The following is a 13,090-nucleotide window of genomic DNA, read 5'->3' as shown; positions in this document are numbered from 1 at the left end:
TTAGACTCCTATATATATAAAGGAGGTATTTTCATTTGTATCATCTAAGAATTGTTCATTTATGTAATGTAAAGGAGGTTCCCCCCAAAGAGGATAATTTTTAAGTCATTGATCTATCTATTTGTGAGTTGGTTGCATAAAAATTGGAGCTAGTGATGTTCATTATATACATGTGTCTTTGAATTTTTACTTAAAAACAAAATCCTTCATGGTCGACCTGTTCTTCATGCATGGATTATGAATATTTGTAAGACTATTATGTGGGTGTTTGTATTTCATGTTTTCTTGCATTTGCTAAAGTAGTTGAACTATTTTGGTTATCATAGTACTTATCTTATTGATAATGTGTTGTAATGATTGTTATTATTGTCACATCCTTATGGACTATTCCACAAAATACTAGACATATATTTCTCATTCATTGGTTGTAATGACGATCACATATTTTGTGGACTATTCTTGTTCATGTGTGTGTCTACTTGGGTGGTACTATTAACTCTTTCTTAGTGACTCACTTTACTCTTTTCCTCCGCAGAAAAAGAACTTTGACACACTTACAACCAAAAACTCACCAGGTACACCTTCCTTCTTTCGAAGACACCATGTGTTCCTCTCTTACTGATAGTTAGACCCAAGGAAAATCTATATGAATACATGGCAACCTGACCGATATTCTAGATGGGGCTCCTATCCCAAATGGTATGAGGTCTAATTGGGACCACATATCAGGGAGACCCCTTAGTTGATGGATTTCCAACACCATCAATAAGTGGTAAAGTCAAGTGACCCATGGCATTGACCCAAGGTATTTGGATGAGGAAAAAATTATAAAAAGAAGATAGAAAACAATTTTGGGATATGATTGGAATATTTGTGAATTGAATCCAAAAATCTCTTATGATTTATTGGGTGAGGGGAAACACTACTAAGAAACTAGTTTCAATGGTAAAATTATACACCCTAGCTCATTAAAATTGGTTTCAGTGGTGGGACTTATCCACCCTAGCCGATCTAAGAGGAGGATCACTTGAGTTATTTATAAGGATTTATCGAGGAGGATAAAAAAAAATTCATAGATCATGGAACTAGAGAGAAACATGGGATTATCCATTGTAGAAGTTCAAATATTTTTCTTGGCAGGTCAAATTCATCTTTTAGAAGGTTAAATTAGTGTGGCAAGCTAAGAGGAAAAATTAAATAGTGGTAAAGATGAATTTATTTGAGCAACTGAATATTATGAGAAAGGCAAAAAATTCTTATGAAGGTCAATTTCTTATTTGTTGGAGATCAAATTAATTTTTGGAGAGGACTTTCTTCTCTCTGGGGCCAAATTAATTAGACCATTTAGATATTATCTAAGGAAAATCAAGGTTATTTAAAGAGGCCAAAATTTATTTCGAGGACCAAATTATTGGGTAGCATTTTTTGGGTATTGTTTGTGGAAACAGAGTTGATCATGGAGAGGTCAAATTGTTCTTAGGAGGGTTGAGTTATCGAGGTAGCCGAATTGAAGCAAGAGATGTTTAAATTATGCTACAAGGGTTTAATTATTGAAGAGGGCAAGCAAAATCTAAAGAGGAAAAATTCCATTTGGGAAGCTAAATTCATTTCAGGAGGAGCCAACAATGCCATTACTGAAGCAAGTGTTCAGTTCCAAGAAATAAACTTGTATGTGATTTCCAGATTTAGTCTAATAAAATTGGTCATTTTTATTATGATGATTTTTATTGAGTAAAATTTATTAGTGATGGTTTCTTAATTTAATTGTTTTTGAAGAAATAATTGCCTATAAAATGTCTGTTTAAATATCTAAGAGTGGAAATTAAAATTTTGTGCAAATAAGAAAGAAAAATTTAGTAGGCGACATTAGATGTGTTGATTCATAATTTTCATGTTCTCCTTAACCTATACATAGAAATAATGTACTTCATGTGTCTCATCTTGACCCGGCCTTCAAAATTAATTTCCACTTGTGGTCTCTCATCAAGTCATCTTGCATGCGTTCAAAAAACATCACATTTTTTTCTCCTCACATCTTACTTGCTTGTGAATGTTAGCCATACCCTGGAAATCCTTCCACTATTTTTTCATATGTTGGCTTTTTGGGGCCCGACCCAGGTTCAGAAGTGTTTTAACCAAACAAATCCCGAAACTACCAGCCCTTTTGGCAACAGTGCATGAATCGCGGACTGAGGTCTCACCCAAGGTAGTATGGGAGGGTGTTGGAACCAGGTTTCTGCACCCTAGGGATGTCTAGATGAACTCTTGAAGGTCCGTGAACCAGTCCTACACGCTGTGCGTAGCTCCCTGTTCAATGAAACTACTTTCGCGCAACATGGATGATGAGTGCGACTATTGTTTACCCTTTACAATGTTTATTAGTATTATGGATCTTGAATTAAATTAAGTGGGCCCAATGCTTTCCTTTATCATTCATCATAAATAGACATGTGTGCAATTATAAACTGTAAACAGATGCATAAACAGAAACAGAGCAACATCTATGCGATATTCCAAAACCATCTTATCTTTATTAATGCTTTTTCCAATTACAATCCACTTCCTACCCTGTGCACATAGCTGCAGGGGTCCACGCACACAGCTGCGGACTCTACTGGGCCTCTGCATACATAGCTGCAAAGCCTCTTCTACTACTATGACCTACGACTCGGACTTACAGACTCAAATCAAATATTACTTTCAGAAACCCATACACTTCTGATCTAAACAAAAGCTACCTTCTACACTTAGAGCCTCGCTCTCTTTATACATTCCCATGGTCCGCGAACCATGGGTAGGCCGACACCTTCTAGATTAAATTACAATATTTTAGGGCAGACTACCCTTTGATTTGACTCATTATAACTCACGCTCCGCACACTTCGCGGAGCCTTTACAACACCATTACCCAAAATTGTGGGCTTTAAGCCCCAAAACCATTACACGGGGGATCGGCTACCCAACAGGCCCCCAACACAATCATCGTGACTCATCCCAAGTCACTTGTTGGTGTGGCAAGGCGCCCTGCCAATGCTTTGTGGTCCACCATCCCTGAGAGTGACGCACTATAATCTATTGCTCCATCCTTGCCTCCTGCAATGCTTCTTCAAGCTCTTGCTCCATTTCCCCTACTAATTTTCTTAACTGATGATGCTCGTTTTGCTTTGCTAGTTTAACAAAAAGCGACCACTCATAAGATTTTAGCTCTAGCTAAGATGTCAAATGCATAAAAATTTTGTGCAAGAGTAGCAAGCTCGCAATCTTTGATCCAGTATACTCAATGTCTGCTGAAGCTTGTGTTGCATTTTTGAAAGAGAGTTTTTATTGTCCAAAAGGTCCCAATATTCAAGTGTCATCATGGGCCCATGGCCCAGGGATGCATTTTTCAACTAAATTCTATCTTTTACCCCAAGATTCACCGTCTTGCCCATATCTCCCATAGATTTCTTATCAGACCGGGGATTTCACTGTGACATCTAGACCGATCCTGCTATATATCAGGGAAGTTTCGGTACATCTCCCACCGCTGACATTGGGCTCATCGCGGCGGCCTTGGTTGTTGACATTACGTTGTCCCGAAGGTCCTGCATCTCTTTTGGCAATGTAGAAAACACTTGGCTTACTTTCAAAGTGTCGAAGTTCGATGGGTTCATGCCTATTGGAGAGCGCAATAGCTTAAGTCTCAAGATGCCACGGTTTGTTCGGTGGATGACCAACTATGATTTATAGGCCTGTTGAAATTCAAATTCGACCGTTCCCCCCTTTTTTGGTTCATTAATGCAATACTGGCAGCAGATCATTTCAAATCGAGTGCGGACTCCATGTCTTAATTGCCCGCCGTCCACTCCTCGTTGCCTTAAATTGACCATCTTTTCATGAACAGTGACTTCAACGGTCACTTTCCAGCCTGTTCGCACAGCAGCGTAGCCCCTTATGCATGACCGCGACTCTGGTGATAGACTCGCCCTACGTGATACCCTCTTTCCACGTAGCTCTCCTGCAAACTCGTTTATAGTCCCGCACTATCTTTCAACTGCTTAGAGCGCTGAGACTATGCCTCAGTCGGTTAGTCAAATAGCCAGCCCACTTGTGTAGGGATTAAGGCAACTGCCATTTACTCTTCATGGGACGAGCTCTCCATTAAGCTTGGCGAGCTAGACCACGCCTCCGTCAGTGACCTATTTCACCACATATGGTCCCAACCAATGCATGTAGATTTTTCCAGGTAATGTTTCGAACTTACTGTCATACAGCAATACTAAATCGTTTACTTTGAATGTGTGCAACTTGATATGGCGATCGTGCCAATCTTTCTCATGCTGTTTCTATACCTTCTGGTGGAATCCCGCCAGAAACTGTTCTTCCTCAAGTTCTTCCAGTTGCGCGAGTCTCTCTTCCAAGGCTTTGTGGTCTGTCATACTCGTCATCGCTGCTATTTGTAAACTGAGTACAATGTATTCCATTGGCATGACATCTTCCATGTCGTAGAGTAACTTGAAAGGTGTCTGACCCATCAATTTCTTGCATGTGGTTTTTTATGCCCATAAGACAACAGGTATGCACAAGTCCCAATCATTTCGGTGCGCGTTACACACTTTGGTCAACGCAGTTTCCAGAATCTTGTTGAATGCTTCTACCATCCCATTAGCTTGTGGGTGCTACAACGTACTTTGTTGATGATACACCTGGAACTTCTCAGTGAGTGCGCTGATAGTTTCATTTAGGAAGTGCGTTCCGCGATCACTCATTAGAATTTTCGAGCATCCAAACTGAGTCAACACATTGTCAAACAAAAATTTTGCAGTTGTAGTGGTCATGCAGTCCTTAACCAGCTGTGCTTCTTCCCATCAAGTCAGGTATTCTGTCGCGATGATGATATAGCGCGCACCTGTGTTCCCTTAAGGGTTGATGGGCCCCACAAATTCTATCGCCCATTTTTTGAATGGCTGCAGTGTCATATGTGGATTGAGGGGCATCCCATCCCTTCGCGATGGTTTCCCAATCCGTTGACATACATCACAGGCCTAACAGTATGCTTTCAAATCTTGATATAGGGTTGGACACCATAGTCCGGCATGAAGAATCTTCTGTGCCATTGCCCATCCCACATAGTGTCATCCTGCAGCCCCCCCATGTGCTTCTGTGAGGATCTGCCCCCATTCAAATTCAGGTACATATCTTCGTAATATCTCGTTGTTTCCCATTTTGTAGGGGTGCCCTGTGATAACAGAAAAATCCGTCATGCATACCACCAATACTTTCATCTGCTAGACTGAATATCCCTGCGGTGCGGTCCCTGTGGTTAAGAAATGGATTATATCTTCAAAGTGGCCATCCGCAATGCACACTGCATAGAGTTGTGCATCAGGTAGTCCTTCCTCCAAATTTGTTGTCTCCTCACAGTTCTCAATGCGTGATAGGTGATCTCGTCCTGCATTCAAGCGTCCTAGCTTTACGATGACCTCAAAGTCATACTCTTGAAACAGTAACAGCCATCTGCATATGCGCCCCCCCAACACAAGCCTATTCACCAGGTATTTCAATGCGGAATGATCAATATACATCTTAAAGTGCCCACCAAGTAGATAGTGGCGGTATTTTTGGAGCGCGTATACCATCGCTAATCCCTCGCGCTCAGTAGTAGAGTAGTTATTTTTAGCTTTGGACAACCGCCGACTTGCATATGTGATCGGGTGATCAATGCCTTCCACTTCTTCCTGCGTGAGTACAGTGCCCAGCGTGATACACCACACATCAACATGTACATGAAATTCGATGTCAGCGGATGCCATTTTTTCCTTGAGAACATCCAGACTTTTCTTACAATCATCATTCCAACAATATGTAGTGTCATTTTTCAACAATTGTTCCATTGGTGTCGTGATTTGTGCATAGCTCTTAATAAACTTCCGATAGTAGCCAGTGTGCCCCAACATGGTGCATAGTTGTTTGACACTTCATGGCACTTCCAGATTGAAAATAACAACAATCTTCGTAAGATCCACCATCAGGCCTTGTTTGAAAACCACATGGCCGAGAAAATTTCCAAAGGGTATGAGGAAGGTGCACTTCTTAATATTCAACGCAATCTAGTGTCGTCGGCAAGTATCCAACATCAACCGTAAGCATTTGATATTTCTTTTAACTAACCCAAATATAGTCCAATCATCAAAATAGACCTCTAAAAACTTGTGGATGAACTCCGTGAACGCGGCCACCACTACTCGCGAAAATATTGCTGGTGCATTCTTTAGTCCAAAGGGCATCATAGTATACTGAAAACAACCCCATTCGGTCTTGAAGGTTGTCTTGCTCCTATCTTCTAACGCGATCTTGAGCTGATGGCACCCTGAGAACCCATCCGTGAATGAGTAAGCTTCCTGTCCTCCAACATTCTCCAATATTTCATCTGTAAACGGTGTTTGGAATGGATTGTGAACACAGACATCATTAAGCTTCCTAAGGTCCACTCAGATTCGAATTTCGCCCTTTTGTTTTTTCTCCTGCACTAGCATAGGACTCACCCAGTTGGATTCTTCCATTGGTTCAATGATTCCAGCTGCAAGCATTTTGTCCAACTCTTCATAGACCTTTTCCTTATACTTCGAATTCAAATGGTAAGGATGATGCTTAACTGGCTTCGCATCTGGTTTCAAAGTAATCTTCATCATCCCTAAGTCGCCAAGGATCCCCTTTAACTCGGTGATTTTGGTTGGGAACAAATCTTGATATTCGCGAAGTAACTCGACAACCTTATCCACCGTGGCGTCATCCAAATAGTCCCCAAGTGTTGCGTACTTTAGCTCTACATCTGTACCAATGTTTACCTTCTTTGTTTTCAGTGGCACAGTGATGTCGGGATCCTCAATTGATGGTCCTATAACTTCGCGACTCCCTTCAGTTTTTGGAATATTAATATTTCAGGGGTCATCATCATCATCCTCCACTTAGATGTTGTAACATTCCATGGCATGGCTTAACCAAGGTGACCATACCGGTTGAACTATTTCCCATGGTTCTTGTGGTATTTTGAAAATGGCAGCTTTCATGGCCTGTAGCGCATCGTCAACAGTATCTGCCCATGGGTCTTCAAATGAGAATGTTAACAAGAATCCCTCGCACAAGACATCCCATTCCCCCATACCATGTTAGAGTTATGTCTTGGTATATCAGTTCCTCGTGATGACATCCAGGGTATGATAGAATAAGTGTACCGATTCAGGCTGAGGTTCTTCTCCATAGGCCTTAGTCCATTTTGTGAGGTGCATGTGTGGGTCATCGTGTCCATAGTATTTTTCAATTATTCATAGGTCCAGTTTCCCAAATCGTAGCTGCATCATCCTCCTACAGCCACGCTAGTTTTCAAAGTTTCGTTCATGTGTTCCCCACCAACGCACAGGTGTCGCACGCAGTGCCCACTTCAATGCATCGAACCGTTGGTGCTCTATAACTGTGCTCTTAAACTTGTTCAAGAATTCATCTATTGTTGTCAATCCATCATAAGTCGGTAGGTCTTGGACCTGGGCAGTTATTTAGTCATCATATTACAATTTAGCATTGTTGCTTCGCTCAACCGATTGTGCCAGCATTCATCTTCTTCATCTGAATCCGAGGGGTAGGAACCTGCACGCTCCCAGGAGACCCTTCCCTCTGCAATCAGATTTAACCAATCCTCGTCTCGTGTAGTTATCTTGTAGATACAACATATCTCATCATCACGTCCATCGTCATGCATGGGTTCAGTGTAGCGCTCTCCTTTAGCTTGATCTAATGGAACTACTACGCGTAGGGACCTTTTCTCGAAGATCATTTTTTTCTTCTCTAGGTTGATGACTCCATTCATATCCATGGCCCAATCTATCCCTAACAATGTGGGGTAAGGATTACTATCATCCACAATCTCTATTACCTCAAAGCCCGTTTGCGTGCTCGCACCTTAGATATCCACCGTTACCCCTTGCAATCATCCCATGGGCAAGATATTTTGCTGGTTCGCCGTCCGTAATTGAGTAGGAGACCATTGTAACACGGGCCTACCCATGTGTTCCCATGCCTGTTTTGGTAACACATTCGCGTCTGAACCCAAATCTCAGATTACATGATCCATTTCGAACTCGCCAATCTGTGCCGTCAATCTCATTTCCCTCCTGGCGTGCAGTGCATGCCTTCCCAGTTTCCAGACTACGCGTGGTTCACTCGACCCTGCACACCTAGCGATCAACTCTTGTAGTTCTTTAACTGCCTTATTGTCACGTAGCAGCTTCATGCATGTCTCTAAAAAGGTAGTTAGCATAGAAGGATCCATTCTTGTCTCTAGTTGATCCTTACTACCTGAAGTAGAGGCCTCCACAAAGCTCTTCTTAGCTTCCATAAATGTCTCATTTGCACGTTCCAAGTCAAACTTAGGTTCCTTTATAGGAGCCTTGCGAACCCATGTATCTTCCTCAGGTTTCTTCCTCTTATCTTCTCCTATGGTCGCGCCACTTCTGAGCATCATGTTCACAATGGGATCTTCTTCGTGTGGTTCAAACCTCATCATTTGGATATTTTGAGTTGGAGTAGGTTGTATTACCCCTTTCTCATGCATTTGTGTGATCAGCATTGGGAAATCTACCATTTCATGATTGAACTGCTCATAATACGGATAAGATATTCTCGTTGGTTTGGTACAATTGCGAGTGTAGTGCCCTGGTCCTCCGTAATTGTAACAGATTAGTTGTCTACGGCCCCTTCCTGGCCCCATTCCTCCTCGTCCTCACCCTTGCCCTTGAAATCCACCGTGCACTATTGTTGCGGCTAGATCCTAACCCCACACCTTGATCTACATCCTATAGGTAGGTGTTTGGTCCATCAACAACTCATAACTCTAACAGTTTCGCTCATCGTGGCCTGCTGATCTACAAGAATTACAAAATAGCTGCTATGGAGTTTGCGCATACTTCTGCAACAGGTGACAGTTGTCCGTAGTGTGCCTTCCCCCACCTGATAGATTGCACACCAAAGCGTGGGTGTCGCACTTGGCCCTACCTGAGCCTCTGGTCTCAATAGCATTAGTCGCCCTCCTGCCAAGTAGTTCGCGTATACCAGATAGTGATCCTTATCATGGCCCTGGCCTTTACATTTTATGCACTACACTTCCTTGCGCACTTTTGGCCAGGATGCCCTATCCTACTTCAAACTCTACATCTCCAAGCATATGTTTTGTAGTTGCGCATGGATTTGTTGGACTCCCAACCCTAGATCTTGTATCGGTGTTTCATGCAACCTCATTACCATTTCCAATGCTTCTACCTAGGTTGAGAGCTTTTGTTGTGACAACATCGTCCTCAGGTGTGGTGTCAAAGACACCACAAATCACCCGCGGTGCTGCGCATCTGTCAATGTCATATTAGCCTTGCAGATCGTACTTTTCAGCCTCTGATCTAGATCCCAAGGGGTTTCGCTTGGAAGCATCGCAATCTCCTTAAATCCTATGATTGACTGCATCTCTGATTTTGGTTGGCTAAATTCTCTGTTCAACGCGATCTAGATCACCGTTATTCCTACATTTGGGTGATCATTCGAGTGCTTGATATACCAAGTTAACGCGCCATCCTGCAGTGCACTTACCAATGTGGCCTTATTAATGTTGTCCTCCATAGCCCTGTGTGCTTCCCATACTTCTCTTACTATGAACCAAAACTAATCTGGATCTTTGTTCCCTACTCCTCTGAATACTGGCAGCTTGATTGCATTCATCACGCTGAACTGATGGTTTGGTGGAGGTGGTGTGAGTGAAGATGGCAGTGAAGGAGGTGATGTGAGTGGTGGAATTAGTGGGGATGGTAACTGCAGAATGCGTTGCCTTATCAAACTGATCGAACTCCTCAGAGAAACCCAAGCATGCTCTTCCTCGCTCGCTCGCAGAGGTGAAATTAAAGGATTGTTTCCTAACCCTTTGATACCTTTGTAGACCTTTCCGCTCCGCATCGTTCCACTCATTAATGTATTCGCATCACCTGTTTTTCACATAACAGCATCTTAATCCAGGTATTCAAAGATTTGATGTACTTACCTCACAGTCCCTTGAGAAAACGTCTTTCTGCTTCACTATAGCTTACAGTCGTGTCTATCGCAAATTCAGTGATAAACCCTCCTATTATCCGATCGAGCCAATGGTCTACGGCCCACGCGATCTTATCTTCTGAGGCCTCTAGCCTGCGCACCAACTCCGGAGTCCACACTATTGGTTTATCGAGCTTATACCTTCCCTGGCTGTCAGCTAACCTTGCGATCCAATCATACAACTTTGAAGAGAAGGTCACAAAGAAGCTCTCATGGATTTTCGTATACACGTAGCGATCTAGCCACCTCTTCCAAGATATCTACGAGGTTTTGTTTTCCTGTATCACGAACTTGTGAAGCTTCTGGTCCAACCAATCTTAAATTTCCTTGTTCGTAGGGTTCCAGTGATCCAACATCATACATCCCTTAGGCAGATCCCGGTTCCAACAACGGAACTATTTTTTGGCTTATTGGGGCCTAACCCAAGTTCAAAAGTGTTTTAGCCAAACAAAACCTGAAACTACTGGCCCTTTCAACAACAGTCCGTGAATTGTGGATAGAGGTCTCACCCAAGGTATTATGGGAGGGTGTTGGAACCAGGTTTCCGCACCCTAGGGATGTCTAGATGAAGCCTAAAAGGCCCGTGAACCAGTCCTATGCACTGCGCGTAGCTTCCTGTTCAATGCAACTACCTTCACGCGGCTTGGATGACGAGCGTGACTGTTCTTTACCCTTTATAGTGCTTATTAGTATTATGGATCTTGAATTAAATTAAGTGGGCCCAATGCTTTCCTTTATCATTCAACATAAATAGACATGCACGCAATTATAAACTGTAAACAGATGCATAAATAGAAACAGAGCAACAGCTATGCGATATTCCAAAACCAACTTATCTTTATTAATGTTTTTTCCAGTTACAATCCACTTCCTACCCTGCGCACATAGTTGTAGGGGTCCGCGCACACAGCTGTGGACTCTACTAGGCCTCTGTGCACACAACTGTAGAGCCTCTTCTACTACTACGACCCGCAACTCAGACTTACAAACTCAGATTGAATATTACTTTCAGAAACCCATACACTTCAGATCTAAACAAAAGCTACCTTCTACACTTAGAGCCTCACTCTATTTATACATTCCCATGGTCCGTGGACCATGGGTAGGCTGACACCTTCTAGATTAAATTACAATATTTTAGGGTGGACTACCCTTTGACTTGACTCATTACAACTCACGCTCCGTGCACTTCGCGGAGCCTTTACAATACCATTACCCAAAATTGTGGGCTTTAAGCCCCAAAACCGTTACGCAGGGGATCCGCTACCCAACATCATCTATGGTGCCTCTTATCTCCTTACTATAACTTTACTATCCTAAATGCAACCTATACTTGCTACACCCATTTTTCCTAAACCCATGTACAACCACATAACCTCTACTACATACAATAAACAACAACGCAACAATTTTACCTTCAAAATTCTTAATAGAGGAAAAACTAGAAATGAACATATCTTCGATTTCCATTTGGCCAAAACTATCCAAGTGATCCCAACACCCTCTCACATCTAGCACCTTACATTATAAGATTTCAAGTCTTTTAAAGGCTTCATTACATGTAATCCACAAACTCAATACCACAAGACATTGATACCATGTGCCAAAAACCATGATTATAAACTAAACTCATTTGACTCTATAAGCAAGCCAAGCTTAATTAAAAGTTCTTAAAAACTATGCTTCTACATCCATAGATGCCTCCCAACAACTTGATCAATAAAAATTAAAGTACTTTTTCATGATAATACATTAGAAGTGTGGAAAAACAAGACCATATAAAATTGAAAATTTTTAAAATTTGCTTTACAAAACTGACAAATTTTTAAAACTGATTTTGAAGTTGCATATCTTGCATTCCCAACCACAGAAATTCTAGATAAAAAGGTTTTTCATCTGTTCCATTGTAGGTTCCATAAAATGGAAAGGAATAGACATCTTTGCTATCTCACCATCTTCAATATATAATTTGATTTATATATTAATCAGAAATACTTTAAGACTTGAAATATTCTCTAATCCAAGCTCTAAGGCACTTGTTAATTCTACAGCTTAAATGTTATTCAAGCTCAATGAAATTTGAAACATCTAATTCTTTATCCTCTAAAAGACATTTTCCTACTCACTTTTGCGAGTTCAGAATCCTTAAATACGTTTTTTTCGTTGGATATTATGAAGTCGTAATTAGCCCTATCACATGAATCCTTAATCATATTTTCTCTAAAAATAAAGTGGTGAGGCCTCCTATTGGATAATATCCAAAATCAATAAACCCAACTACTCTAAACACATTAGAGTAGCTAGAGCCAATTACACCACAACATCATATAATGTAATCTCATTGAACACATTCAAAATTAAACCAAATATATATTTATTGGATTGATATGACAACATGAAAACACAAAAAGTAGTCATTATGAAATTATACCAAAAATAAGGGTAATTAGTAGTGAACCCAATGTTGTCGGTTAATGTACGAATCCATAAAGAAAGAAAGTTGATTCTATATAATAGATATTCTACCATTATTTTTAGAAATGCGATAGTAAAACAAATCCTTAAAGTTGCTTGAAAGCTTAAACATTATGAGCACTTCTCATCCAAATTCATATAATATAAATTCAATAGGAAACCTTAGAAATATCACCAACCATGGCAAGAAATAACAAGTTAATTAATATATACAAGTTAATAAAATGTAAGGAGGTGGAAATATCAAGGATAGCTTTTCGCCTCTCCATATCAGTTTAAGGAGAGGGTGAAGGATTGAGGATTGTTTCTAGCCACTCCATATAAATCTAAACGATTCATGAATACATAGCTCCCATCACAATTGAAACTTTTGGCTACCATAACCCTCTAAATGCATAAATAGCCCCCATCATAATTGATACTTTTTTCTATCATGACTTTTGCTCATTTTTCTTGCATAACACTATACATTTAAAATTAAACTTTTATATTAAATTATATATAATAAAAT

Source organism: Pinus tabuliformis, chromosome 4_1 (genome assembly GCF_031772625.1).
Source record: "Pinus tabuliformis cultivar Carrire ecotype Pingquan chromosome 4_1, CPIR1, whole genome shotgun sequence".
Classification (NCBI taxonomy): domain Eukaryota; kingdom Viridiplantae; phylum Streptophyta; class Pinopsida; order Pinales; family Pinaceae; genus Pinus; species Pinus tabuliformis.
The sequence above is the reverse complement of the archived record's forward strand: the minus strand, read 5'-3'. Positions refer to the sequence as shown.